The 26,968-nt window shown below is 44.4% G+C and overlaps 1 protein-coding gene across 3 annotated transcripts in view; it reads left to right on the forward strand.

Moving 5' to 3' along the window:
- Window positions 1-26,968, forward strand: part of AREL1 (apoptosis resistant E3 ubiquitin protein ligase 1) — a 708,282-nt gene that overhangs the window by 554,624 nt on the left and 126,690 nt on the right. The gene's annotated exons all lie outside the window — the stretch shown is intronic.

Here is a 26,968-nt window from a genome sequence, read left to right on the forward strand (position 1 = left end):
AGTCAGTGCAAAACGTCCTGGAGGCATCTCATAGGCCATTGAACTGTACTGCTTGCGAACCATGTGCCTTATGTAACACTGTTTGCAGCTTGTACAGCTGTAGAGCGCATGCTTTGCTCACTCCTGCCATATAATTTTGGGTACAGCCATTACAAGTTGTTTTTCTTTGAAGTAATATGTTTCTATTTCGAGATCCTCCCTTATACCTACAATGCACCAGGACAAGGACTTCATTTTAAGATTGTTTTTTTCCACCATTGCTTTCAGGCATTTTTAGGCGCTCCGTGACCGTCGGGTAATAGAATTCAGACACTAATATTGCCATCAGTGCAATAAAACATCCTGTGATGACTGCTTCAGAATTGGTTTGGACCGGAGGACCTTTTGAAGCCAGATCTTATGAGTGTGAGTCATTTATGTAGAGCACCCCCTTACTGTTTTGCCCTGTTCCAATGGTCAGATCAACAATCTGCTTGTAAATTCGGCTACTCAGTGACCATGAAGAATTACACTACCCAGCCTGCCAGGCCTTCACAACAAGAAACCATCCATTACAGGCTGGAACACCTGAGGACTTTCTACAAAATGTTGCAGCAAACCTCTCCTGAGCCTTTGACCAAGCCCAGCATCAATGTCATCTAGGGAATATCTGGGTGGGTAATCCCATCAGTTATTCTAGGAAGCCACTGTGATTGGATTCAGAATATGTGTCTTCAGGGGACTACATATTCACAGTCAAGTCATCACCAAGGCCCTCAGTGAACACCACACCCAGGATACAGACTGCCCCTAAGCCATCTACACCATACAAAGATCTTTCTTCTGGGGCTCAGCATCAATAGGAATCCTGACTCCTGAGTAAACATCGGCGTTGAAAGAACCAGCTTGAGCCCTAAGACTGCACCGAAAAGGCCTCTCTAGTTGTCCCTGAGAGCACTTTGCCTAAAAAACTGGTTTCAACTTTGGAGAACCCTGGGCGCCAAATTGCAGAGCCCCGACATTGAGAAATTCCTTAGTACAAGATCTTGAGATACCTGCCTCAGAACCAAGGTTGATGCTGAAGCTGGTTTCAAAATAGGCCTCAACAGCAGCTTTGACACCTACTGAGCCAACACCATTACAGGAACAGACAAATATTAGAAAGTGAAGGACCTATATCCATCCTGTAACAGGACATATACTTGCTTGCCCCGTACAGCAGATGCCAGAAGTGTTCAGGGCATTCCACATACCAAATATGCATAGGCCTAGAGATCCTTGTCCACTGCTACCACCTCAGTCACCAACTCATTCTCACTCACCATCACATATGCCGCAAACTTATTTTGAAACATCTCTGACTCCTTGACAAGCCCATCCCCATAGATGATGGATAAGATCCGTGGCATATGTCTAGTATGGACCCGCAGAAGGACCCATGTTTGGAGCCCTATTCAGTGAACCATCTCCACCGAATGACTCCTCAGCATACAACACGGTCAAACCCCAAAGAATTACATGTCAAAGAGGGAGATGACTTGTTGGTGGAGATGTTTTTCAAGATGGAAAACTCAGTCCAGTTCCTCTCCATACTCAAAAGCATGACAAAATGTCTGGCTGACCACTTCAAGGACCCATTAAAAACAAAGATCATGAATTGAGGAAAAGTACAAGGCTGCGCCAGAGGGTCCCTTGTACATTAAAAGGCCATGTACTCCCAAATTCTCCTCTAGCTGTCCATGCTGCTAGGAAGAGGGGCTTTGCTCAAAGCATCAGTGATGCCCCAGCTAGAGGCAAGGAGAGTAAAAAGATTGACGGAGCCACAAAATACTAGTGGTCAGTGCAGCCACACAATAGTGCATCGCCAACTCAGTGGGCTCGTTGTAAATATATTACAGTTAATACTGGGAAGAGTGGAGCAACTGGTGAAACACCTACAAGAGATAAACTGGAGAAGAGGCAAGGAGTTGGCTAATGAAGGGAAACTCATCTCCAGTACCAGTGTCAGATGTGCATTGGGTGCAACTGATACTGAATCCAGAAAGACAAACACTAGCATCTCACCCTAAAGACATGCCTGGCTCTGAATCTCTGGCTTCCATCCTGACGTTCAACAGCATCTGCTAAATGTCCCATTTTTTTTTTAAGAACCTCTATTTGGTCCACATGCTGACATGATGCTGGAAATGATTGATAAAGACAAGAAAATAGCTAAAGCTATGAGGCCAATACAAATTCAACCTGACAGGCCTGGTGTTTGTTGTCAGCAGATGAGAAGATGAAGCCGCAGTGCACTGTACCATTTTCCAGATTCAGCAGGCCTTACAGGAGGGACAAAGTTTCAAGGCTGAACAAAGAGGAGACAACAGCCGTGGAGTAGGCAGAGGACACAAGGCAAGAGGTTGTCTGTCTCCAAGCAGTGACGTATCCTTCACCCTCACCCCATCCCCGGGGGACAAATAAGTCCTTTTGTTCCCAATTGGAAGAGATAACCTAAGATAATTGAATCTTATCCATTGTTGCCCACAGACACTGTTTGGAATTTCATACCACACCACCAAATATACCACTTCTTCACCATGCCATCATCCAGAAGCATCAAGGGAAGGAGGAAGTGAATGCATTGCTACAAAAGGGGCATTACCACTATTCGCAAAAGAAAAAGGTCAAGAAGAATATTTTCTACACTTCCTAATACCCAAAAAGGACCATGACAGTAAGGCCAAGATTAGGCTTCAAGCAACTCTACTATTACAGAGTGCCAGAACACTTCTGTTTGACAACTCCTAAAGACATCATTCTGCTGCTCTGACCTCCGCACCAAGGCAACCCTTGTTCTCAAAGATCCCTACTTCAATACCCACCCCACCACGCATTACTCCATCAAGTTTGTGGTAAGAGGACAGTATTGCCAGTTCAAAGTGCTATCTTTTGGGCAGGGGGTCACAACAGATCCATTAAAATTTACTAAATGTCTGCGTCTCCACTGCACCGCCATTCATGCCGTTCCATATCTGGATGACGGGTTGATAAAGAGCTTAGCTGACAACAGTATACCTAGCACACATTCAGCTAGTTGTGTCGCTTCTTCACAAATTGTGATTCACACTAAATGTCAAGAAATTTTATCTCTGTCCCAAACAAATACAACAGTTCATGGAAGCGATACTGAACACTGTGACAGGCAAAGCTTACCCCAACGAGAGAGTGATATTATTTCATAGGTTGCTTCCCCTTTTTCAGATGTTGTATCCTGTGACAATAAGGATGCTCGCAAAATAATGGGGAAGATTGCATCTTGAATTGCAATAGTGCTAATTTTCATATGCTGCTGCTACATGAGTGTCCAGGAAATTGTTACAAGCGACAGGTTGGTGGGAAGGTCTTGTCTTGGTCGAGCCCAGAGTTCAGCACAAACTCAAATGGTTGGAACAACAATTTGTTACTGGGAAGGTCTTTTATCGACCCTTAGTCACAAGTGACCATTACCGCGGATGCCTTCCTTACTGGGAGGGGAGCTCATTTAGATAATATGATCATTCAGGGCATGTGAACTCAAAAGTAGAAACTGTTCATCAATCTATTGGAGTTGCCAATGCAACTATTACTGAGTATGTGTTCCTAGCAAGTGTGGCTGTAGATGCTTTGCATACTCCTGCCATGTAGTGTTGAACATGGATATCACAACTAGTGTTTCTTTGAAAAGAATTTGAGTCATGGGATGTGCTGTGACTCTTTTCTTAGTCCACAATATGCATGGGCTCTGGCTCCATCCTAATTTGTTATTTCCTCCAACAGTTTGGACGTATCCAACAACAGCTCCATGACCAATGCGTAATCTTTTGTGGACCTACTCGCTCTACCCCGCCCTCAACCCTAAAACTTACCTTGTCCTAAAAACGACCCCACTCTGTCATAAAAACTATCCCGACCCCCCACTCTAAACCCTAAAACCTACACTGTCCTGAAAAACGACCCCACCCTGTCCTAAAAACTACTTTGATCCCGCCCTAGAACCTAGCCTGCTCTGTCCTAAAAACTACTCCGACTCCCCACCCTAAAGCTTACCCAGTCCGAAACCTAACCCACCCTGTCCTAAAACTTACCCCGCCGCCCCACCCTAAACCCTAACAGCTACACTGTCCTGTCCTAAAACCTATCCCATCCTGTCCTTAAAAACTATCCCGACCCCCCCACCACACCCTAAACCCTAAAAGCTACCCTTTCCTAAAATCTACCCCAAACCCTAAAACTTTCCCCACCCTGTCCTAAAAACTACCCCAACCCTCTGACGCTATCATGAAAACCACCATAGCCCCCCAAACCTGGCCCCACTTACCTCTCTTTCTACTGGTCGCTGCTCCTTTCTGTTCCGTCTGGACTGCTCTCTCTGCCGTTACCACTCACGGCATGCGTGCTAAATGCATATGCGTGGTAATGGCAGTGTGACCAATGCATAGTGTTGCAGTGACCGCACTGCTAGTGATGTTTCCCACTAGAAACAAATGTTTATAAGGTGAGTGACATTTTTCTTTACACAGTAATTGGAAACAAGCAGTGCTTATCCAGACAGACAACACAACGACAGTAAACTACATCCAGAAACAGGAGGGAACACACACTCCTCAGCAGGCAACTCTAGCATTAACAATATGGCATTGTCATCAAGTCTGCCTACTAGTCGAACTTCTCCCAGGAGAGGACAACAACTTTGTGGACCTGATAAGCAGGACACATCAACTAACATGTGAATAGGAATTGAATCCCCACATACTGCATCAGTACTTTCGAAAATGGAGATCTTCAAAGTCTGATCTGTTCACCATGCCAGAAAAACACAAATTTTCAAAGTTTTGCCTTTGGGTACCCACATTCACAGTCCATTGGCAGTGCTCTGTGAATGAATTGGTCAAAACTATTTGCTTACACTTTTCTTCCACTATTGCAGATTCTGTATGTAGTGAGGAAAATAAAACAGGCATCCATGAGGCTCATTCTAATTGCTCCCACTTAGGCAAGACGACCATGGTACTCCATGCTTTTGGATATCTCCATTCACCCACTCATGAAGTTACCTCTGCACACAGACCTTTTTAACACAGCACCAGGGGCAGATATGATACTAAAATCTCAAAATGCTAAATCTTGTGGTTTGGCCCCTTAGGTCTTAGAGGTTAGCTACCTGTAACTTCCTGAGGAGTGTATGCTCATTATAAAGGAGACTTGTAGACCCACTAAAAGTGTGCACTAAGCCACCAAATGGAAAAGATTTGTACACTTCTGTCTCAGTAAGAACAGCCAACCTTTTCAGGCTTTTGTACAAGGCATTACATGTTATGCATTGCTTTTGAAGAAATCAGGTCTAGAATATGCCTCCATTAGACTCTACTTGGTAGCTTACACGCCGAATGGACAATACCAGTCTCTAATCCCTGATCCCAGTTGTCACAGCTTCCTTGGAGGGTTTAAAAAGATTTATACCACCAAGAAAACTTCAAGTCCCTTCATGCGAACTTACGGTTGTTCTCACTGTGCTCATAGATCACCTTTTTGAGCCGATACATTTGAAAGTGCATTTTCTTTTGGGAAGAGTAGCAATCATCAGTGCAATCACTTCCCGGCATAGAGTCAATTAATTGGAAGCAGCTTTTATTTAGGTCCACAAAGATCGGGTTGTTCTATTGACAAATCCTCACTTTCTGCCTAATGTCGTATCCCTTTCACTTCAACCCGGACACAGCTCATTGATGATTCAGACAGTGAGCTGAATGCAGATCCCAAGACTCCGACTGCGATTATGGCCCAGTTGCAGCTGTCTGCCACATAAGTGCTGCATGCTTCTGCAGAACACCACTCCTCTGGTGTTCGGGTGTCGAGCTCAGTGACTGACTAGCACCCTACAGGTCCACCACAGTCTTTGGGCCATGGTCAGCACCAACAGAAGACCTCGGAGCTGAAGCTCTTGCAGTCGACAACGCTCCCGTCTCTGGCCCTAAAGGCTGCAATACAATGCAGCTTTCATCTGGGAACTTGAGCTCTTCAACCTTGCACTGTAAGGTCAACTGGCACAGAAGACACCGGCATTGAAGTCAATCAATCCACTGAAACCATTGATGCCGTAACCACCTTCGATGCCAAAACCTCACTCGGCACGGAAACTCCTCTTGACACTGAGGACACCATTGATAACGGGGTTAAAGGACTCAGAACAACCCATTCTCAACCGTCTCCAAGAGGAGCTCAACGCTTGCCAAAAGAGACTCTTCATACACCTGCAGATGGGAAAAATTGCCACCAAGCCCCTTTTCTCCCCAAAGAAGCGGAAGCTGTCCTTCGAAGATCAGATTGCCCTGGAGCCTACACCTCCTCCAAAGCACAAGAAACTTGACTGGGGCATCCCAGCTCGCCCTCCACATCTTTCTACCCCTCCTTTATCAACTACCCCTTCTTCTCCACCCTTGCTTCCATCACCACACGTGCCACCTCTGCTCGCCTTGCCTCACTACAAAAGGTCACAACACTCTTCTGATGGGGAGGGAGAACATAGCCCTTTGTGCCAAGACATAGTTGAGCCTTATGATGCTTCCTATGACCAGGATCCTTTGGACGACCCGTGGGATGACTGCGACATTTATGCCCTGCTGAAACAGACCCTGGCCTCTATCTGGCAAAACTCTCTCCACCAGATGATACTACCTCTTATCTCAAAATCATCCACAGAGCCACAAATTACCTCAAAGTTAATAGCCATGTCATCTTGATAGACAATGACTTCCTGGTCAAAATGCTGTCAAAACCACACCCTCCAGTTCCTCCCCATGCTCAAGGGAATGCACAAAAGAGCGCCAGAACAACACCTGCTAAAGCTGCCATTCAGTGTTGAATACCTGCTCAGAATGCAGGTAGATTAGATTTTGGATAAGTTAAAAATAAAAAGACATGGATTCGGCTAAGGTGATGGGGCTCGACAGGCATTCACACCATGGGGCTCCTTTTGTAGGTCCAAGTACAGGGGTAGTAGCAGCCCCACATCCCTCGAATCTCCTGCATCCTACCAAATGCAGCAGCAATAACACCTACAGTCCACATGGGCGTAGCTGAGGGGAGGTTACAGGGGCAGTAACATGAGAGGCACAACCAAAGGAGGAATGGCTAAAGGATGTGCCTCCACCAAGCAGTGACTCCCTTTCTCTCACCCAATCATGCTACACCTTTTGGGATAATGCTACGGGAATTTCTTTCCTTTTGTGAAGAGATAATTTCCAGAGGGTACCTTTCATCATACAACATGCATGCTGCCTGGAACTCACTAGAACCCCTCCAAGCATCCCACCACGTTCACACATCCTCCCCTCAGATCACCAGAGCCTTCTGCAAGAAGAAATTGAAGGGTGCGCCCCTAAGGACATAGTAGAGCCAGTTCCATTGTAACAACAGGGCAGTGGAGTCTACGCCCTCTTTTTTCTCATCTCCACAAAGGAAAGCTTTTTAAGGCCAATCCTCAATCTCAGGCCCCTTAACAAGTACATCTGTCAGAGTACTTCCATTCCGTCACCCTACAGCATGCCATTCCTTTTCCACAGCAGGGCGACTCTATGGCAGTTCTCAACCAAAGGGACGCATTCTTCCATATACCTATCCACCCCGTCCATCACCACAGCCTAGGATTCGTGGTAAGCGGTCAGCATTACCAGTTCAAAATGCTACTATTGTGCACCATCACTCCCAAAATGTTCACAAAGTGTCCTTCGGTGGTGGCCACCCACCTCAGGCAGAATGGTATCTATGTCTTCCCATACTCAGATGAATGGCTGATCAAGAGAGCAAGCAGCATTGCCTCACACTCACACACTCAAACAACGATTTCCCCCTTCACAAACTGTCCTTTACAATAAACACTGTCAAGTTCCACCTCCAACCTCTGCAAATTCAAACCTTCCGAGGAGCCCGTAAACAAATGTAGCGGCAGTTAACCTAGAGTGCTGACTTTCCAGCAGGTACTGTCCCTTTTTCAGACAAATCGTCAACTTTCAGAACAGTCATGCACCTTTTAGGTATTATTGCCTCATGCACAGCCATTGTTCCCCACGTCCATTTACACATGCACCCATTCCAACATAGCCTTGCAACACAATGGTCACAAACAGAGGGGGATTAAGAAGATCTAGTGTTAATAAAGGCCAGCACTCATCGCTCTCTGCAGTGGTAGAACAGCTGCTAGGCTTGCCCTTCGTAAACTTGATCCTGCAAGTGACCATCACCACAGACGCATGTCTTTATGGGTGGGGAGCACATCTTCAGCACCTTACAGTCCAAGGCATGCACTCATCGCAGCAGCAGCACCTACACATAAGTTCCCTCGAGGTTCTAGTGATCCAGCTAGTACTCAAGGCGTTCTTTCAGGAAATTCAGCGCAAGGTAGTTGTTTTTTATGTATAGGTTTTTATTGGCAATTTGTAGTATAACATTATCAAAACATTTTAATGATATATCTCAGTGGGCAAGCACAAGGTAGTTCTTATAAAAAGACAATATGACCACCATTTACTACCTCCAAAAAAGGGTGGCACTAACTCAAGCAGATATTGCCATTAGCGTAGAACATTTAGCTCTGAGGTATTTCCTATTGGATATATCCCCTTGCAGAGTAACTTCCTGGAGTGGATAACAACTTTGTAGACCTGCTCAGCAGGATGCGGCAACAAGTTAACAAGTGGGAACTCCACCCACAAGTCCTACTTCTATACTGCCACCAGTGGGAGGGTACTCGGTGTCAACTGTTCGCCACCATCTAAAATGCCAAAGCTTCTCCTCCAAGGTCTGACAACCTGAGTCTAAGGGCAGTGCACTATGGATGAACTGATCAGGAATATTTGCCTATACTTTTCGGCCTCTCACCCTCCTCTATATATGGTTTGGAAGCTGCAGCAAACTTCTCTTACTGTCATCCTGATCACTCCCACTTGGTACAGGAAACCATGGTTCTACACCCTCTTGGAAATGTCAGTGGTTCCCCATGAACATCTCCCAAGCAGGCCAGACCTTTCCACATTAGACCACAGCAAGATCAGACACCTCAATCCCAGGCAGCTTAGTCTAGCGATCTGGCTCCTGAGGTCCCAGAGTTTGGTTAACTCAACCTCTCTCAAGACTGCATGTCAATCCTCAAAGGAGCACACAGACTCACTACCCGGGACTGCTGTGCTGCCAAGTGGAAAAGGTTTGTCCACTACTACATTCCTAAAAGTATACACCCGCTTAATCCTCCAGTTCACTAAGCCATGTGTTACCTTCTTCACTTGCAAAAATCAAGCCTACATATATATCTATACACCTACATCTGTCTGCTATAGCCGCCTACCTGTAAAATTCGGAATACCCTTCTGTATTCTGGATACCTGTGGCCAATGCCTTCATGGAGGATCTCAAAAAGGTTATTGCACCCAGAGTTGTCCACGCTCTAGTCTGTAACCTTAATAGCATCGTTTAAGACTAATGGGCCCACCCTTTGAACCTCTGCCTTTATGCCCCTTACAGATCCATTCATGGAAGGTAGCATTCTTTGTCACTTTCCCATCCTTAAGATGTGTTAGTAAGTTGCAAGCTCTCACTCTTAAGGAGCCTTTTCAGAGTTGTCCTTGGATACAATCCCAAATTTGTTTTAAAGATTGGTCTTTCCAGTCCATTTCAACCAAGCCATCTAGCTTTCTGTGTACTTCTGCAGCTGGACTCGGTAGCTGAGAGGGTACTGTGGAGATTGAATAATAGTTTTTACCTAGGCACCCTTAGTATTCTACTGGCATCTTTAGAATGTAAAGTGAGGGTTGGAGGACAGTTGTTGGAAGAGAAGCAGAAGAAAGCTGTGCTGTTTACTGGAGGTGTTTATCTTGGAACAAATAAAAGACACGTATGAAAATACTAGGATTTTGTCATCTTTACATGGCAATGAGATCCTGTGCAGGGGACAGGTAGAAGTATCTCCACCCTGAGAAAGATCAATTTCAGTATGGAGAAAAGATCGACTTTAATATTGTGATTGCCAGAAGTTGTTCCTGTTAAGCGCTACATATTCTTAAAGAAATACTTAAAAGAAACATGTCTATATTTCTAATGAATATAAACTTTGGATTCATCGTCTGGTAAGATTTTACTATAGCCTGCTTTGTCCGTTGATGCATGGTGTAAATGTGAAGAATGTTAAGCGAGTTTGAAACCTGGGGCATTAAAGATTCAAGACTATGGCCCTCATTACAACCTTAGCGGGTGGCCTCAGCCGCCCTCCAAGGTTGGACCGCCGGGCGGCCGCCAATGCAGCCGCACTCTTGCCGTAGTCATTTTGAGATCACCGCTAGGCCGGCAGGCGGAAATCTGGTTTCCGCCCGCCGGCCCAGCGGGGATCACGGCCGCAACACAGGAGCCGGCTCCAAATGGAGCCAGCGGTGTTGCGGCTGTGCGACGGGTGCAGCTGCACCCGTCGCGCTTTTGCAGACAATGAAAAGCTGCACGGGCCATGTCAGGGGGCCCCTGCACTGCCAGTGCCACTGTCATGGGCAGTGCAGGGGCCCCCAGGGGCCTTGCGACTCCCCGTACCGCCAGCCTTTTCCTGGCGGCTCAAACCGCCAGGAAAAGGCTGGCGGTAGGGGGACTTGTAATCCCCTGGGCAGCGCTGCAAGCAGCGCTGCCCTGTCGGATTAAAACCACCGGGATTGAAGTAAACCGCCAGTCCCAGCGGTGCGACCGCGGCGCTCCTTCTGCGGTCGTAATCCCCGTGGAGCACTGCCAGCCTGTTGGCGGTGCTTCCGTCGAAACAGCACTGGCGGTCTTTGACCGCCAGGGTTGTAATGACCCCCTATGTTCTGGTTGTTTATTAAAATTATTTATTGTTAGGTTGTTAGTTTAATTATCCCAACCACACTTTCATAGACTTTGTTTCATCAGCGTGTTTCTGCATGCTCCAACAAACCTCCTCGCACTTCAGTAAAAGCAGTGCTGCCTCACGCGTATATACTTGCGTTCCAGTAAAAGTATTATCTGCATGCCGCCTTGAGTGTGTGAACGTGATCCTGCTTAGATTGTATCACATACTCCAGTGAACATATTTCTACATCTAGATGATCTCCGCTTAGTTTCAATGAGCGCGTTCTCATGGACTGATTTACACAAATTTATTACATAAAAAAAGTTCTTACCAGAGATCTACATCAGAGCGGTCTCCGTGACTCAGGAAACAGGAATTAACTCAGGAAATAAACTGTAACAGGTGAAAAAGGACTACAGCAGTTTTAAATGAAGGGCCATTTAAACTTTCGAAAAGAATCTGTCAATTCAGATAAACAAAAAACTATGATTTGTTATGTTAGATTGTTGTGGTAATTCCTTATTTTAGATAGTTATTTTATGTTTTTATTTTAGGTTATTATTTTAATCTTCCCTTGCAGGCATTATGTCTGACCAAAGCATGGCATCTCCTCCATCATGTTTAACAACACTGAGTGATCCAAATATTCCATATAAGCAATGGAAAAAAATATTCTAGACATACTTATTGGCAATAGTTGAAGATAAATATGGTCCTCTAAGAAAACAAGCTATTCCACTTTATCATTTAGGAGTAGAAGGAAGAAGAATATATAAAGACTTACCTGAAATCTCACTTGGTTTGCAGGATGGCCAACCTAACAACGTGTATGGAATGTCTACATAAATGTTAGATTTGCATTTCACACCTAAAACTAATGTGGTGTCTGAATATCATATGTTTTTCTCAAGAACACAAAAAGATAATGAAGATATAACATTGTATGTAGCAACATTGAGGCGTTTGGCTTTGTCTTGCAAGTTTGAACAGCTGAAATATACTCTCATAAGGGATCAGATAGTGCGATGTACTAACAGTAAAAGAAAAAAGGAAAAGCTCTTGATGAATGAGCACACATTAGAGGAATCTATTCAGATAGCGAAAAGTATGGAGCATACAGCCATGTGGATAAAGGAAATGGAGTATGGTGTAAGCAGGAAAAAAGAGGTAGTAGAAATTGTAGAAGGTGAAGGGAAGCAGAAGAAACAAATACCACAACTGAAATGTTGAAAGCAAAAAATGAAAGAAGAATTGTTCCTTCCAGGGAGATAAAATGTCTTTGATGTGGTGCTCTAGGGCACATTGGTTCAAGTTTAAATTGTGGAGCTAGAAATGCTAACTGTAGAAACTGTGGTAAAAGAGGACACTTCAAAAAGTTGGTGATATATGTGAGAATGTGCAAGAAATTGTAGTAACAATAGATGCAGAGGTAGTCACAAGTACTAGTGGAAAAATAGAAGAGATAATGACGTCATCTTGTATACAAATGGAAAGTACGAATAAAATACGGAAGCTTCATTGTTATATATTTTTTAATGGTAAACACATTAGAGTGTTAGCTGATTCTGGAAGTCTGTAAACTTTCTTCTCTAATAAAACATATAAGGAAACATGAGTAGTTGGTGAGGGTCCTCAGTTGAGTGATCCTGACATCAGGGCAGTAGAATATGCAGGCAAAAGAATAGAGATATTTGGAGTGAGATGGATGATACTTATCTCAGAATGATACTGAAATTTGATGAAATAAGTAGTAAAAGGAAGGGGATATACTACCATCTATGAATCAGGCTTATTAGGATGAAGACATCAAAGAGATTTGAACATCATTATAAATCTGAATGCCAAAGAACCTGTAACAATAGGTGACAAGATAAATGTTGGAGAAGTCTATAAATGGTATGATGATGTGGAAAAAAGATTTCCTACGGTATTTACTAAGATGTTGGGGTTATTAAAAGGGTTATCACATAAAATAAGTCTGAAAAAATAAGCGAAACCTGTGGTCCATAGGATAAGAAATGCTTCAAATTTAATGAAGGAGCTATTGCCTTGTGAACTGGAAAAATTGTTAGAACAGGAAATTATTGAACCCATTGAAGAGTCAAAGTGGTTGCCACCTATAATTATAATAATGCCCAAGGAAGGAGGAAAACGTTTCTTATGCATAGTTCTGCATGATTTAAACAAAAACATATGGATAGACGGGCAACCTCTTCACAATATATCTGAAATGTTATCTCCCATGGGAGGTAAGAAAGTTTTTAGTGTACTGGATATGTCGTCTGCCTACCATCAAATAAGTCTGCATGAGGAATCTAGACAATTGACTTCTTTTGCAACACCCTTGGGAGCGTTTCGAAATAAATGAATGCCGTTGGGATTAGCTTCTGCTTCCGCAGTGTTGTAAAGAGTGATGAGAAATATATTTGAGAACCTAAAACAAGTATTGTGTTTTCAAGATGACATTTTAATAGGAGAAAATATGTATGATAAAAACGTTCGTAAGGTAATGCTGCGTCTAGAAAAGTATGGGTTGACAATTAAAAGGGAGAAGTGCCATTACAGAGAGGAATTGTAAGTTATTTGGGACATGAAATATCATCCAAAGTAAAGTATCATAAAGGCTATAGAGATGGCACAAGGATGAATTGAAATCTTTTCTAGGTTTAACAGAATATTATACAAAGTATGTGCAAAATCTTTCTCATGTAGTAGAACCTTTGAGGAAAATAATGAAAAAATGTGACATTCGTATGGGATGAGGAGTGTAAGGCAACTTTTGAACAAATCAAGAATAGTATAAATCCAAGTACCAACATTGGGACACTTAGAGGTGTCACGAAAAACATATTTGACCGCTGATGTGAGTGGAGATGGAATCGGTGCTGTGTTAATGCAAGCAGTGGAAGGGAAGAACCCATCATTTGGTTTGCACCTAGGAGTTTGCAGGGGGCACAATATTCGTATTCTGTTATTGAGAGGGAAGCTTTGGCCTGCTGTTGGCCAGTCAGTTACTGTAGGTTCTATTTGTGGGGTTTACCTTTTAAAGTCCACACGGATCATAAACCTCTAACATATATATTCAAGGGAGGGAGAGGATTAGAAGGAGGAATAACTCCATGCATTTCAAAATGGTTATTATCTGTGATGATATATAATTTTGAAGTACAATATCTAAAAGCGAGCAAAAATATAGCTGTAGACTGTCTAGGATGCCAGTAACGGAAAGTGATGAAGACATTTGTTTGGATAATGTTGATGATGGTGAAGGAGGTGAAACAGCTTTGAGTAGAGAAGAGTGGGAGTATGCAAGTAAAAATGATCCTATATTAAAAAATGTGGAAAGGAAAATTGTCCAAGTATGAAGTTTTGAAGACACTAGTGATAGGAATGTTGAGTTTTATAAGGTTGAAGAGGAATTGAGCATATATGAAGGAAAGGTGAAAAGATGACAAATAGTACCTCCTTCTGGTGTTTGAAAACACATTATGTCTCTTGCTCATGAAAGGCATTCTGGTTGTGAGCTAACTAAAAGGAGGGTGAGACAGACTTTTTGGTGGCCTGGGATGAATGGTGAGATAGAGAATTTAGAGAAGGAGTATTGTATGTGTGCTAATAGTGATAAATCTAAACAAGTGAGGCAACCTTCACTAACATGTACAGAATTTCCTAGTAGACCATGGGAAAAGGTTGGGATTCATTTTATTGGACCAGTAGAAAAATTAGGCAGCAATGTTAAGTATATACTCATACTTGTTGATTATCCCTCACAATGGTTTACAGTGGAAACTATGGGAGAGATGAGCACTGCCAGTATGATTAGATTTGTGGAAAGAGTTTTTCTTGAAGAAGAAATACCTAAAATCATAGTGTCTGATAATGGTGTGCAGTTTATAGCCAAGGAAATAACAAATTATCTAAAGGAAATGGTTATCAAACATAAGGTGGCTCTTTTCAGACCTCAAGCTAATGGGTTAGTAGAGTGCATTAATCGCCTTGTGATGGACAATATTGAGCTCTCTCTTGCCAATGGGTTGTCTTGGAAAAAGATATTGAGTAAAATAATGTGGTTGCATAGAATACCTCCTCATTCTGTAACAGGAGTATCACCATTTGTGGATCTAAAACAAAGAGAACCGGGAAAAAAGAGTGTCCGGTATGGTATGTGGGAATGAGAGAGTTTGGGTTGATCAGAATGAAATGAAGAGGAGAGTCGAAAATAAACAAAGAGAGTATGAGACAACATATAGTAGAAAGAAGGGTGTAAAGAATCTGAGGATCCAAAGTGGTGATTGGGTGGTGGTACGGAAGAATAGTATCATTTGCAAATGTCATAGGAGATATTCTGATCCATGACAAGTTAGAGAAGTCATACTAATGGCACTACAAGGAGTATGGGCCAATTTTGCAAAGTTCACAAACCAGAATGATATTTTATTGTTGTATTTTATAACTGCATCTGGTCATCCATATTTAGAGATCTATATAATTTTATGAATAAGTTCTTATGCATATGTCATGTTATATTTGAGTAGGCAGGTTTAGCAAAACAATGTTTGGTTATCATAGGAAAATATTGTAAATAGCTTGAAAGGGGGGATGTGTGGCGATTGAACAATAGTTGTCACCTAGTCAACCTTAGTATTCTACTGGCATCTTTAGAATGTAAAGTGAGGGTTGGAGGCCAGTTGTTGGAAGAGAAGCAGAAGAAAGCTGTTCTATTTGCTGGAAGTGTTTATCTTGGAACAAAGAAAAGACGTATGAAAATACGAGAATATTATCATTGTTACAAGTACTTCACACTCTTGATGCAAAGCATGCCTTGTTGTATTATATCAACAGACCAAATCTTTCTCAAAACTCAACAGCTTTTTATTGCCTTTTAAAAACAACATAAGGGTTCTGGTCTCTCAAAGATTGGCATAACTACATGGCTTGTCAATGGCATACAAACTTGCTATGTGAAAGCTAAAAGAAATCTGCCTGTGCCACCTCGACTGCATTTCACTCACAACAAAGGAGCTTCTATGGAATTCTTAGGAAACATATCCATTGCTGACAAATGTAAAGCAGCTACCTGGGCTACTCCACACACATTCACTAAACACTATTATATGGATGTCTTAGCATGCCAACAAGCACAACATCTTCCGGCTACCCATCGCTCAGGAGAGAACTGCATTACAGTCTTTTCAGAGCATGTTTAACTACAGCCACACATGTCACGTACAGAAAATGTTACATACCTTGTAAGCATCTGTTTGTGGTGTATAGTGCTGTGGATTCATGTGCCACCACCCACCACCATGGAAGCCTTCAGCTGTTTTAGATATGCACAGTTCTTTTGTCTCAATTCTAATTTTCTTACCTCTTGCATGGTCACTATCCCTTCTACAGTATACTCCAACTTCCTACGCACCCACTGTGTAGAAAACACTCTAACAATGGAGCTGGTGCCCTTGCGCATTACCAGCCAAAGAAGGTGTCACTATTCCTCGCGATTTAACAGTCTTCTTTGAACGAAAACAACTTAAGAATGTCCAAGCCCAACTTTAGATGACAGGAGTATGCAGAGCATTTGAATTTATAGCTCTGCACTCCACAAACCGATGCTTACATGGTAAGTAATATATTCCTTCCAAGTCGGGTCTTACAATAAGAATAGTTAAGTGAATTCAAGTGTTACTTCAAAGCTTCATTTACACTAAATACTATGTCTAGGCCCCGGTCTGTTAGCAAAAGAGCTACTGTGGCTTTACCTTAAAACATACTGCTTGCATATATCTGTAAAGCTATTATGTGGTCTACACCACACCCCTTCACAAAGTATTACTGTGTAGACATTCATGCTTGCCAAGAAGCTTAAGTTGGGGAAACTGTATTTAAACCCTTATTCTAAACATCATCATTTGCTTGAAAGCTACTGCTTTTTGGAGAAGGGCCATGGTTTTCAGTCTACGCTGAGCATGTGATCTACTGTTAAGCATGCTGCCAATAGAATATGTTACTTAGCTTTAGCTATTGGTTTGCGGCATCTAGTACTGTTGATTAACCTGCCCTTATACTTCCCCTGGTGCAAGGTTATGTTCAGATATTTATCATGTCATACTCCCATTATTACTACATTTTCAATACACCAGTACACATAAGCTGTCCTGCTCCACTTTACTCCAAATTCTTTCTCTTACCCTTTGTTGGGGGGTCAGGGGTAGATTGGAAGTAATCTGTGGTAGAGTCTTTTTCCTGGTGCATTTTGGATTTCTTGGATGGATCCCGAGTCACCTTCAAACTCGAAACCTTTTACTGCGAAGTATCTGTCCCCAACATTAGATGGCAGGAGTGTGCAAAGCATGTGAATCTAGAGCACTTCATGCTGCAAGCCAATGGTTATTGGTAAGTAAAAAATTTCTTTTATGGTGCTAGAGTGTGTTGAAATGACTGGCTGAGGGGCCTACTTAGCAATTTGTTATGCGGTCGCCGAGTGACAGTGGGACGAAGTCCTGAAAAACAAGGCCTATTCCACCTTCATGGTATAATAGTATATGTCTATCTGACTTGTGTGTGTGTATGCGTTGCCATGGAGTTGTGGCACTGTTTCAGTGGAAAACCTAAGTCTGTGGAGGAACCTGCACTTTGCCACATGGAATACTCACAGCACTAATTGCCTCAGAAGCAGTCGTTGCAAGCCACTCTCTCGCTGCCGGTCTGCTATTGTAGCTGAACCAAGAAGAGACCTGTGCTGACTGTGCTGAATCTGAGACTAAAAGAGGTAAGTGTACCTGTAACATATGACTTGCAGAACAGAGGGGTATAGAAGGTTGGATGTCTATATTAAGTGATTTTATCAAAACATCTGGTAGAAGAGCAGACTTAGAGCCCACTCCACAATGATTGTATGCTACAGTGAGTATAGGCCATTCATCCCCATTTCTCAGCAATATGCTTCAAGCATCCTAACTGCATAGCTGCCTACACAGAAGACTTAATGTTGGTGTGAAGTAGCTCCTTTAGGTTTATCCTAAAGCATCCTAACTAGCATAGCTGCCTAAACAGATTTAATGTTGGTGTAAAGTAGCTCCTTTAGGTTTATCAGCACAATTATATATATTTTCTGCAGCCGTTTTTCCTTCCACATTTTTGCTAGTGAATGCAGCTGCAACAAAAGAAGGGAGAGCGGTGGATGCCGACCTTTGCAGATGACCTCAAGACCTTATTAACCCTACTTTAAGAGCTGCACACACTCCAGAATGCTGCAGCCATTCGTTGGGGAACTTTAATTACTGTTTCCTTCAAACTGGTCAGTGTCTCTTTTTTCTCCTGTACAGTTAGGCTGGAGTAAAGTGGTGGCTCCTGCGCAGTCTCCTTTCCATGAAATGTCCCAACAATGGTTCCTTTGGGAAGCTCTGCCTTGTGCTGCCATCTTTGAACCAAGTCATTCCTTTAGCAGGTGCAGTCTAACTTCTGTCTAAGAATGGACTCAGACACTGTAGGGGCATATTGCTAATGCAGTTATGCCCTTGCCTGTGGTATAGGACACCCTGCCATAGGGCTGTAAGGCTTGCTAGAGGGGTGACTTACCTACACCACAGGCAGTGGTTGGTGGGCATGGTACCCTGAGGGGGATTCCATATCGACTTTATCTCTTTCTCTTCACCAACACACACAAGCTGCATTTGCAGTTTGCATGTGTTTGGTGAGGGATCCCTTAGGGTGGCAGAATATATGCTTCAGCCCTTAGGGACCCTCCCTGGTCACAGGGCCCTTAGTACCACTGGCACCCTTTACAAGGGACTTAGCTGTGTGCCAATTGTGGGACAATGGTACAGTTTTAGGGAAAAAACCCAGGTGCTGGGGCCTGGTTGGCAGGATCCCATCACACACTCAGTCAAGTTAGCATCAGATATCAGGCAAAGAGTGGGGGGTATTGCAAACAAGGGGTCTGGCGACCTCAGAAGAAGAAAGAAAAAGGACTGCCAAGCTGACCCCCACCAGAGAAGATTGAAGATGCAAACTGACTTTGCCCCAGCCCTACCGGCCTGTCTCCAGCTTCCAAAGCCCTGCTAAAAGAAAGCAACAAATCCTGCAGGACCATCAACCTCTGAAAAGCCTCAAGAGGACTGCCTGGACCCCAGAGGACCAAGAACTCCCATGTACAGCAGCCCTGTGCAAGAAGAAACTCCATCCAAAGACTCCAGAGCCTCCCCAGATCTGCAAGGCCTCTCCACTCTGCACCTGATGCCCCCGGCCTGTCCAGGTGGCCCAACTGACTGGAGCTGGTCCCCAGGAAGGTCCAACCAAGTGTCCACCTTGGGTTGACCCCTCCTGTCCAACTCGACAACGCCTGCAGCTTGAATCCGTAGGACCCCCATGACCGCGTCTGACCCGGATAAAGATACCCATCGCCAAAAGGTACTCTGCACCCGCAGCCACCTGGCCTTGGGGAATCCAATCTCCAGTGTGACAACATCCATCAGGCGGTCCTCCTCCTTTTCCAGCCCATAGTTTTCTGGAACCGATCCCCTGGACCCAGACAGCAGCATCTATGTGACCCCTGGGCTCCCCTACAGGAAAGCATTGGGAGGCCAACACTGTGTTTGCACCCGTCTGTGCTGCTGAGGGTGTGTGTTTGGTGCTGCCCTTGGCCCCCCGGTGTTCCTCTAAACCTCCCAGGTCTGCCCTCCGAAGACGCAGCAGGAACTTACCTGCAAGCAGGCCTTTTTCCGAGTGCCCCCAGTCTCCATAGGAGCCCATATTAAATCGACCTCACCTTTGACCGTTGCACCCAGCCAGCTCATGTTGCAGGTGGTGGGTGTTTGGGGTTAAAATGAACCCCGACCAGTGGACTTTCTAACCTTCGGAGACTGGAACTGTAAGTCACGCACTTACCTTGAAACTGTGCTAACCTTTCTCCCCCCCTCGAACTGCCTTTGAAAATTGCGGTGTCAACTTTTGAAACAGATATTTATTTGAAAACCTTATAACTTATATTGAAACAAAGTGGTATTGATACATAGGTTGGATACTTACTTGCAAGCGTACTTACATACAAACTGAATCTTGTGGTTCTTGAAATAAAGCAACAACATATAATTTTGCTATATAAAAAAAACCATTAGCCTGGAGTTAGTCATTGAATGGGTGCTTCCTTTATTGTCTGTGTGTGTACAACAAATACTTTGCACTACCCTCTGGTAAGCCTAACTGCTCGACCACACTACCACAAAAGAAAGCATTAGTATTATCTACTTTAGCCTCTGTTAAGCCTTTGAGGAACCCTGGACTCTGTGCACACTATATCTCATTTTGATATAGTATATACAGCGCCAGCTTCCTACATCGGTGGATCAGCGGTGGGATCTACAACTTTGCATTTGCTGGACCACTCAGCCAGTACCTGATCACATAATTTAATTCCAAAATTTCCTTTAGTAACTCATTTTTTAATTTGCCAAATTTTTCTAAATGTGTAAAAGTCCTGCTAGGGCCTTGGTCGAATCCCCCTTTAGCATTTCTTTTTAGATTTAAAAGTTATCAGAAATTAGTGATAGTAACTAGAATTAGTTTGTAGTTTCTAAAAGTAATCCCCAATGTTTGTAATATAATGAGCACCTCAGAGGAAATGGTGGTGGAACTCAACCTGACCCCTTACCTCTGTCTTGGGATTAGAGAGCTAAGGATTCTTTGCAGCCGCAGAAACTTCAAAACCGGTTCCAGTCCTACCAGGATTAAGCTCCAGGATCTATTGTCAGAGTATTCTAAGGAACATCATACTGAGGAGGAAGACCTCCCCTCAGATGGGGAACAAGTTAGGCATCAGGAGGATGAAACCCTCCCTCCTAACCTAACTAGGTAGGACAGGGCCCCAAGGTCCCTGTCTCCAAGGGTAGTACTCAGAGGATCCGGGTCTCCCACAGGGGAGTCCAGTTCCTCTGGGAACATTGAGGGCAGCCTCAATGAAGAGGACCTCCTTTTAGCAAGGATGGCCAAAAGATTAGCTTTCGAGAAACTGCTTCTAGCTATAGAGAGGGAGAGAACAGAAATGGGTTTAGCATCCATTAATGTTGGCAGCAACATAAGAACTAGCGACAGAGGATTCTGACACCCCTAGGATCCCCAAAGGGATTGCCCCCAAGTATGAGGATGGTGATGACATCACCAAGTGGTTCACAGCCTTTGAGAGGGCTTGTAGAACCACAAGATTGAAAAAATCTCATTGGGGAGCTCTTCTTTGGGAACTGTTAACTGGTAAGTGTAGGGATAGGCTCCTCACACTCACTGGTGCAGATGCTGAATCCTGGTACCACATGAAGGCTCCTGTGATTGAGGGCTTTAGATTCACCACTGAGGAGTATAGAATTAGGTTCATGGGGGCTGACAAAAACTTGAGCCAGTCGTGGGTTGATTTTGTAGACTACTCAGTGAAAACACTGGACGGTTAGGTAACTGTAAATGAAGTGCTGACTATAATGGGCTTTATAACTTGTTTCTGAAAGAACACATTTTAAGTAACTGCTTCGATGACAAGTTGCATCAATAGCTGGTAGACCTAGATCCAATTTCTCCACCAAGAATTGGAAAAGAAGGCAGACCATTGGGTCAAGACTAGGGTGACCAGGACTTCCACTGGCGGTGTGACCAAAAGAAAGGGGTTACAAAGCCTCCTCAGGAGAAAGTTGGTGCCACTCCTAGAAATAAATAAAAAGATTCCTCTGAGGGCCCCCACAAACCTGTCCAGGTGAGTGGGCCCCAAGACACATCCCAAAACAAAAGAGGGTACCAGGGTAAAAACTGGGATGCCACTAAGGCATGGTGCCACAACTGTAGACAGAAAGGGCACCACACCAAGGACACTTCTTGTCCCAAAAACAAACCAACTAGCAAACCTCCAGGGGTAGCCAATGTAGCCGTTGAGGATGACTCCTCAGATGAGGAGGTGCTGATAGCCTTTAACTGGAAAATGGGCCCCACAGGTGAGTTGGAGATTCCAGAGGGAAGTAAACACTTCCACCACCTACCGGTGAATTGAATCCCAGCCAATGCCATGAGAGTCACTTGTGCCAGTTACACAATTGTGCATGACAGGCTGGTGCTCTCAAACCAGCACTTTCAAGGTGAGCTTGCCAAGGTAAGGGTTAGCCCAAAGGAGGTCACTAATAGGCCTGTTGTTTTAGTGCCCCTAGAAGTGGGTGGGACTTTTAGCTGGAAAAAGGGTGGTAGTCAGTACAGACGCCCTCCCCCTTCTCCCCCCCCTCTCCCCCCCCCCCCCTTTTGATTGTCTCTTTGGAAATTACTACCCAGAGGTAGGTCAGGGCCCAAAAGAGGAGCTGGTCCCGTACCAGTCCTCTCCCCTGGATTCTGGAGGTGCTGCCCCTCCAGTGCCTACAGGTAGGCCCCAGAAGAAAAAGAAGAGAAAGCAGTGCAGGAAAGGTGGACAGCTTTTAGCCAAGGTACCAGTAAACCAAGGAAATTCTGCTCCAATAGGGGAGAACTCCAAAGTTGGCACTGGTAAAGTCCAGCCTGACCCACAACAAGCCCTGACCAGTCAGGCAACTGTTAAGCATGAGTGGGTGGCTCCTCAGCTAACAGAAGAAAGCGTGGAAGGAAGGTGTCGTCTGCCACAACAGACAGGCACCCTGAACCGAAAGAGGCCTGTATCTTAGCCCCCTCCCTTTTTGGTGAGGAGCTAAAGGTGTGGTTGTAAAGGCTGACAGCTGTCAGTGGCCTCTGCTGGTTGTTAGCCTTTATGGCTACACTGTCCTTGGCACGGTGGTCTGACCCCATTGCAAATTGCAAAATTTGGCCCTCTGACCCTGTTGGTCATGGTGGGGTTACTCCAGCTGTGGGTAATCTCTTAGGGTAAGCTGGGGTGGCCCTGGCTTAAGGTAGAGTTTACAGAGGTGGATACCTCTGGCCCCAAGATAAAAAGAATAGGTGAAGGGCTTAAAAAAACAGACAAGAGGCAATTCAGATTGGGTCCTATTACTGTTGAGGTAGGTCAGTTCCCTAGAGTGAATGACCTGGACAGGAGGATGTGAGGCAGAGTAGGTCCTACAACAAATCAACCTGTTTGCCTACTCTTCCTCCCCTGACATACTAGGAAGACTCTCCCAGGTTTGGCTGAGTCTCCTGGCCTGTGGGCTTTTGGGAGAAGCGGGTGGGCATCGGACATATTTACAAGTTTTACTTAGGAGCTAATGCTGATGCAGGTGGTCAATGATCCCTTCATACATAAGGCACTAGGATTAAATACCTCAAGCATCTGCTTTGAAACTGACTTTTTGACATTCCAAAAACACTTAAAATCAACCATATCGCAAATGACTTGCATTTGGGAATAAAGTTATCTATATGGCTTTGGTTAAGCCGTGCCACCAGGTTGCCCTAACAGGATTCTGCATAGCTCTGTCTTTTTTCACCCAGCAAGCTTGACAGTCTTGCAAGCCCACTGTAGGACATCCCTTTAATGTACAATTTTTTGGCATCATAGCAATGCTGGGATGCCAGGAAACTCCCAGTGAGAACCCCTTTGCAAGAAAGTGGTTACACCCTTCTCAACCCACGCTATGTGGTGACTGACTCTGATTATAGTGTGTTTAAAGATAGAAGCATACAGCTTTTTTGGGGTACTGACAACCAGCTCTCCCCTGGAAAAGATCCATTTGGCCTTTTGTTTGAGGTTCTTAGCGAGCCTCTATCTAGGAGATGCATGAACAATCCCCATAACATGTGTTGGTGGGGAGCCCGAGCCAAGGCCAATAAGCACCAGAACTGGGGCACAAGCCTGCTTCCAGAGAGACCACATCCTTCTCCTCCAACTCCTCCCCTTTATCCACCACTCCCATATTCTCATCCTCCACCATCTCCTTCACCAGAGGGTCACCCTCACGTAACTCACCAGGGGGTTCCCCATGCTCATCACTTGGAACAGGGGGGTAGATCTTCCTATCTCTTGGTCCCCTGCGAGGCCCCTTTTCAACCAAACCTTTTGATGACCCCTGGAATGATTATTTTGTGGACATGGGGTGTATTATATGGTGGAGTTGTGCAACCTCACTGTGTAATACACTTACCAACCCTTTAGTACCCTTAGGTTTCATTTGTCAAACCTTCATCTGAACTCTAGTTAGTTGTGGCTCTGAGCAGCAAAGCTTACACAAAGGAACAAGTGTAAAGCATTTAAACAGCACCAAAACAATTGCAGAAAAATTGACAAGACACCAAACAAATCTGACACCATTTTATAAAAATAGACTCTTTTTATACATTTTTAGACACCACATTGATAAAAGATCCACCAGAGGGTTCCAGGGCTATGGAATGTACAAGATATAATAAATCAAAGTATTTCACTCAACCACGAACAAGCATTGGCAAATTAAATGAAAGTGACACTTAGAAACTTTTTCAACAAAATGTTCAGTCTAGCTGTAATGCAGTCAGAGTCACTTTAATTGACCAACTCCAGTAGATAGCGAGTCAGGGGGACCGGCAAGGTCCTCAGAAACAGTTAGTTCAGCAGGTGAGACAGTCTTCAATCTGTTCCAGGTACTTTTATCCTTTGCAGGGATTTTCAATGGAATAGGTCCTGATGAAGGGTTGAAGGATGCTAAAGATGCTCAAATTATGCTGTGGATGCAGTGGGGTTGACTGGTCTTGCTGCAACTACTCCGTAGGTCATGAAAGGAGTGTGGCAATCCTGATCATGGGGGCGATGTCCCTCAAGGTCCTCTTGTTGCTGACAGAAGTCCAGTCGCCACTGGCCTGCCTGTCACCGCGGTCTCAAGCCAATCCTTCCTGGTTTGTTAACTTGACTTTTGGGGGTCCCAGCTGCACACTGACAACACTCATGAGCTCAGCAACTCGGGTGCAACTTTGTGCATCAGGTCCTAGTCTCTGGTGCTGCACGGTGGCGGGTTGAAGACTTTGGGATACCAATGTCCGCCAGCAGGCTTCTCAGCTGTTGTGTCTGTGCTGTGATGAGGAGGCCAGCTCCCTGACCTTTGGAGTCTCTTCGCTTTGGCTAGGCTCTGGTGACTTCTCTTCCTCGAGCAGTACACAGCAGGCACAGTCCCCCTCCTCTTTTAGCTACCAGGTTCAGCAGGTGCAGTCCATGCTAATGCAGCCTCTATTTGCTGGTACCATGGTTCAGCAGGGCAGTCCTTCTTCGGTCCTTTTTCATTCCAGTGGAGATTTGAGTTTTGGGCTCCAGGGGTGCTTTACTTATGTGCAGAAAATGCCCTCAGGTCAGGATGCAGGTGGTAGCCAATGGGCTGTCCGGTTCCATCCCACCTGATAACTTCCTGCGAAGTGTGGGATCTGGGAATCACAGTATGCACCATTCTGCCCATTTTTGGTGTGGCAGGACCCCTCTCTAGGTGTGTGAATCACCCTAGCCCAACCCACAGAGGTGGCTACCAAGGGGACTACACGCCCCTGGAAAACCGGTTTGACAGCTGGTTTCCCCTCTCCTGTCCCAAGTGCCAGCCTGTCCACCTGAACATTGGAGCAGCCCCTCTCTCAAGTGTCACCCATTTGCACTTCAAAGGTGGCTTCTTCTTTGAAGCTCACCTTTTTGGCCAAAACCCAAGTGGCTTCCTGCAGGAGGGAGGTGACACCTTCTTCTATAACAGGCCATAATGTATCATTTCCTGAGAGTTGTTAGCACTCACCCCAGGAGGGCAGAAAGCTGTAACAACTACAGGACCCCATGTGCAACCAGTATGGGCACAGGGGACTGAAGGCAACAAAGTGACAAGCTTGATAAAGCTGCATACTGTAACTTGTTACAATAATTTCGACCTGAGAATCAAGTTGGGCTTAATGTAGCAAGTTGTTTGATACTTTGAATGACCCACTTTGGTCGCACCATTTCAGAGTAAGCACAGCTGAGAGGTCTGCGTGTAACTCCACACTTGCTAATTGGTCAACCAAGGTTTTTGCATAGTAAAAACAACAGTTTACCAATTTTACTATCAGAACATAGTGTACATGTTCTGCCCATAAGATATCTTGCACCCTGCCTTAGGACTCACAAGAACTGCCATGGGGTGACTTATACCAGGGGAAGTCTGGGTTTGCTATTGCCTTAAATGGCAAAGCGGGCCAGCAGTTAATCTGCTCTTCCAGTCTGCCAGTGGTGGGCTGGGCGGCACCTATTACTCGTGTCCCACTGATGGTGGCATAACCAGTGCTGCAATCCCTGGGAGGACCATCTAACTTGCATGTCCCGGGTACCATTTATTAGGGATTTACAGGTAAGCTAGCTCAGCCAATTGAGTAGAAGCCAATTTGACACATCAGTTTAAGATTAAGGGCACAGTTACTGAATTCTAGTTAGAAGGACTCAATGCACTCTCAGAGTCGAAAACCCAGCAGCATCAGTCCAAAAACGTGGGGGGCGACCATACAAAAAAGGTCATTTTCTTACAATTATGATCTAGATCAACCTGTGGACACTGACTCCAACCGCTACCCTACTTGGCCTGACCCCTCGAAATGACGCCACCTCTTACAACGAGGTCTTGCAGATGGCAGCCACTTATTACAAAGCGGAAATGCATAAAATTCAAGAGAATGAGGATTTCTTCATGGATATGCTATCTTCCACGCAGTGCTCCATTAAATTCCTATGTTAAAAGAAATACTAACAAGCATTGATAAAGCCAGTAGGTCTTGCCTATGCAAGATCTATTGGCTTTGCCAATGTTTTTTATCCATATTGCAGATGGCTGAAAATTAAAGATAAAAAGATTTATGGCACAGCCAGCTTTGACTGTGTTATGACGGTTTATTTGTTTTGTTTTTTTACTTGCAGCTATGCTGCACTGAATCCAATGCTGCTGTATAATCTATACTATAACGTCCTGGTAGATCTATAGTCTGGGGGACGCAGGTGCACTCCTGACCGTTGAATGCGGCCCACTGTTCAAAACAAGCAAGCATTTATGTACAAGTTAATCGACGTGAAAGAAAGCAAGTAAATAGGGTGCTTTGCAGCTTTTGGGCCACCTTCATTTTTAAAGGCATTCTGCAACAAATGTGTAAAATATGAAAAAGTCTCTTCAAAAATTCCATTTTAGTAGGTACATCAGACTAAATCAATGCAAGTTTTTTAAAGTAATAATTTAAAAA

Source organism: Pleurodeles waltl, chromosome 9 (genome assembly GCF_031143425.1).
Source record: "Pleurodeles waltl isolate 20211129_DDA chromosome 9, aPleWal1.hap1.20221129, whole genome shotgun sequence".
Taxonomy (NCBI): Eukaryota; Metazoa; Chordata; class Amphibia; order Caudata; family Salamandridae; genus Pleurodeles; species Pleurodeles waltl.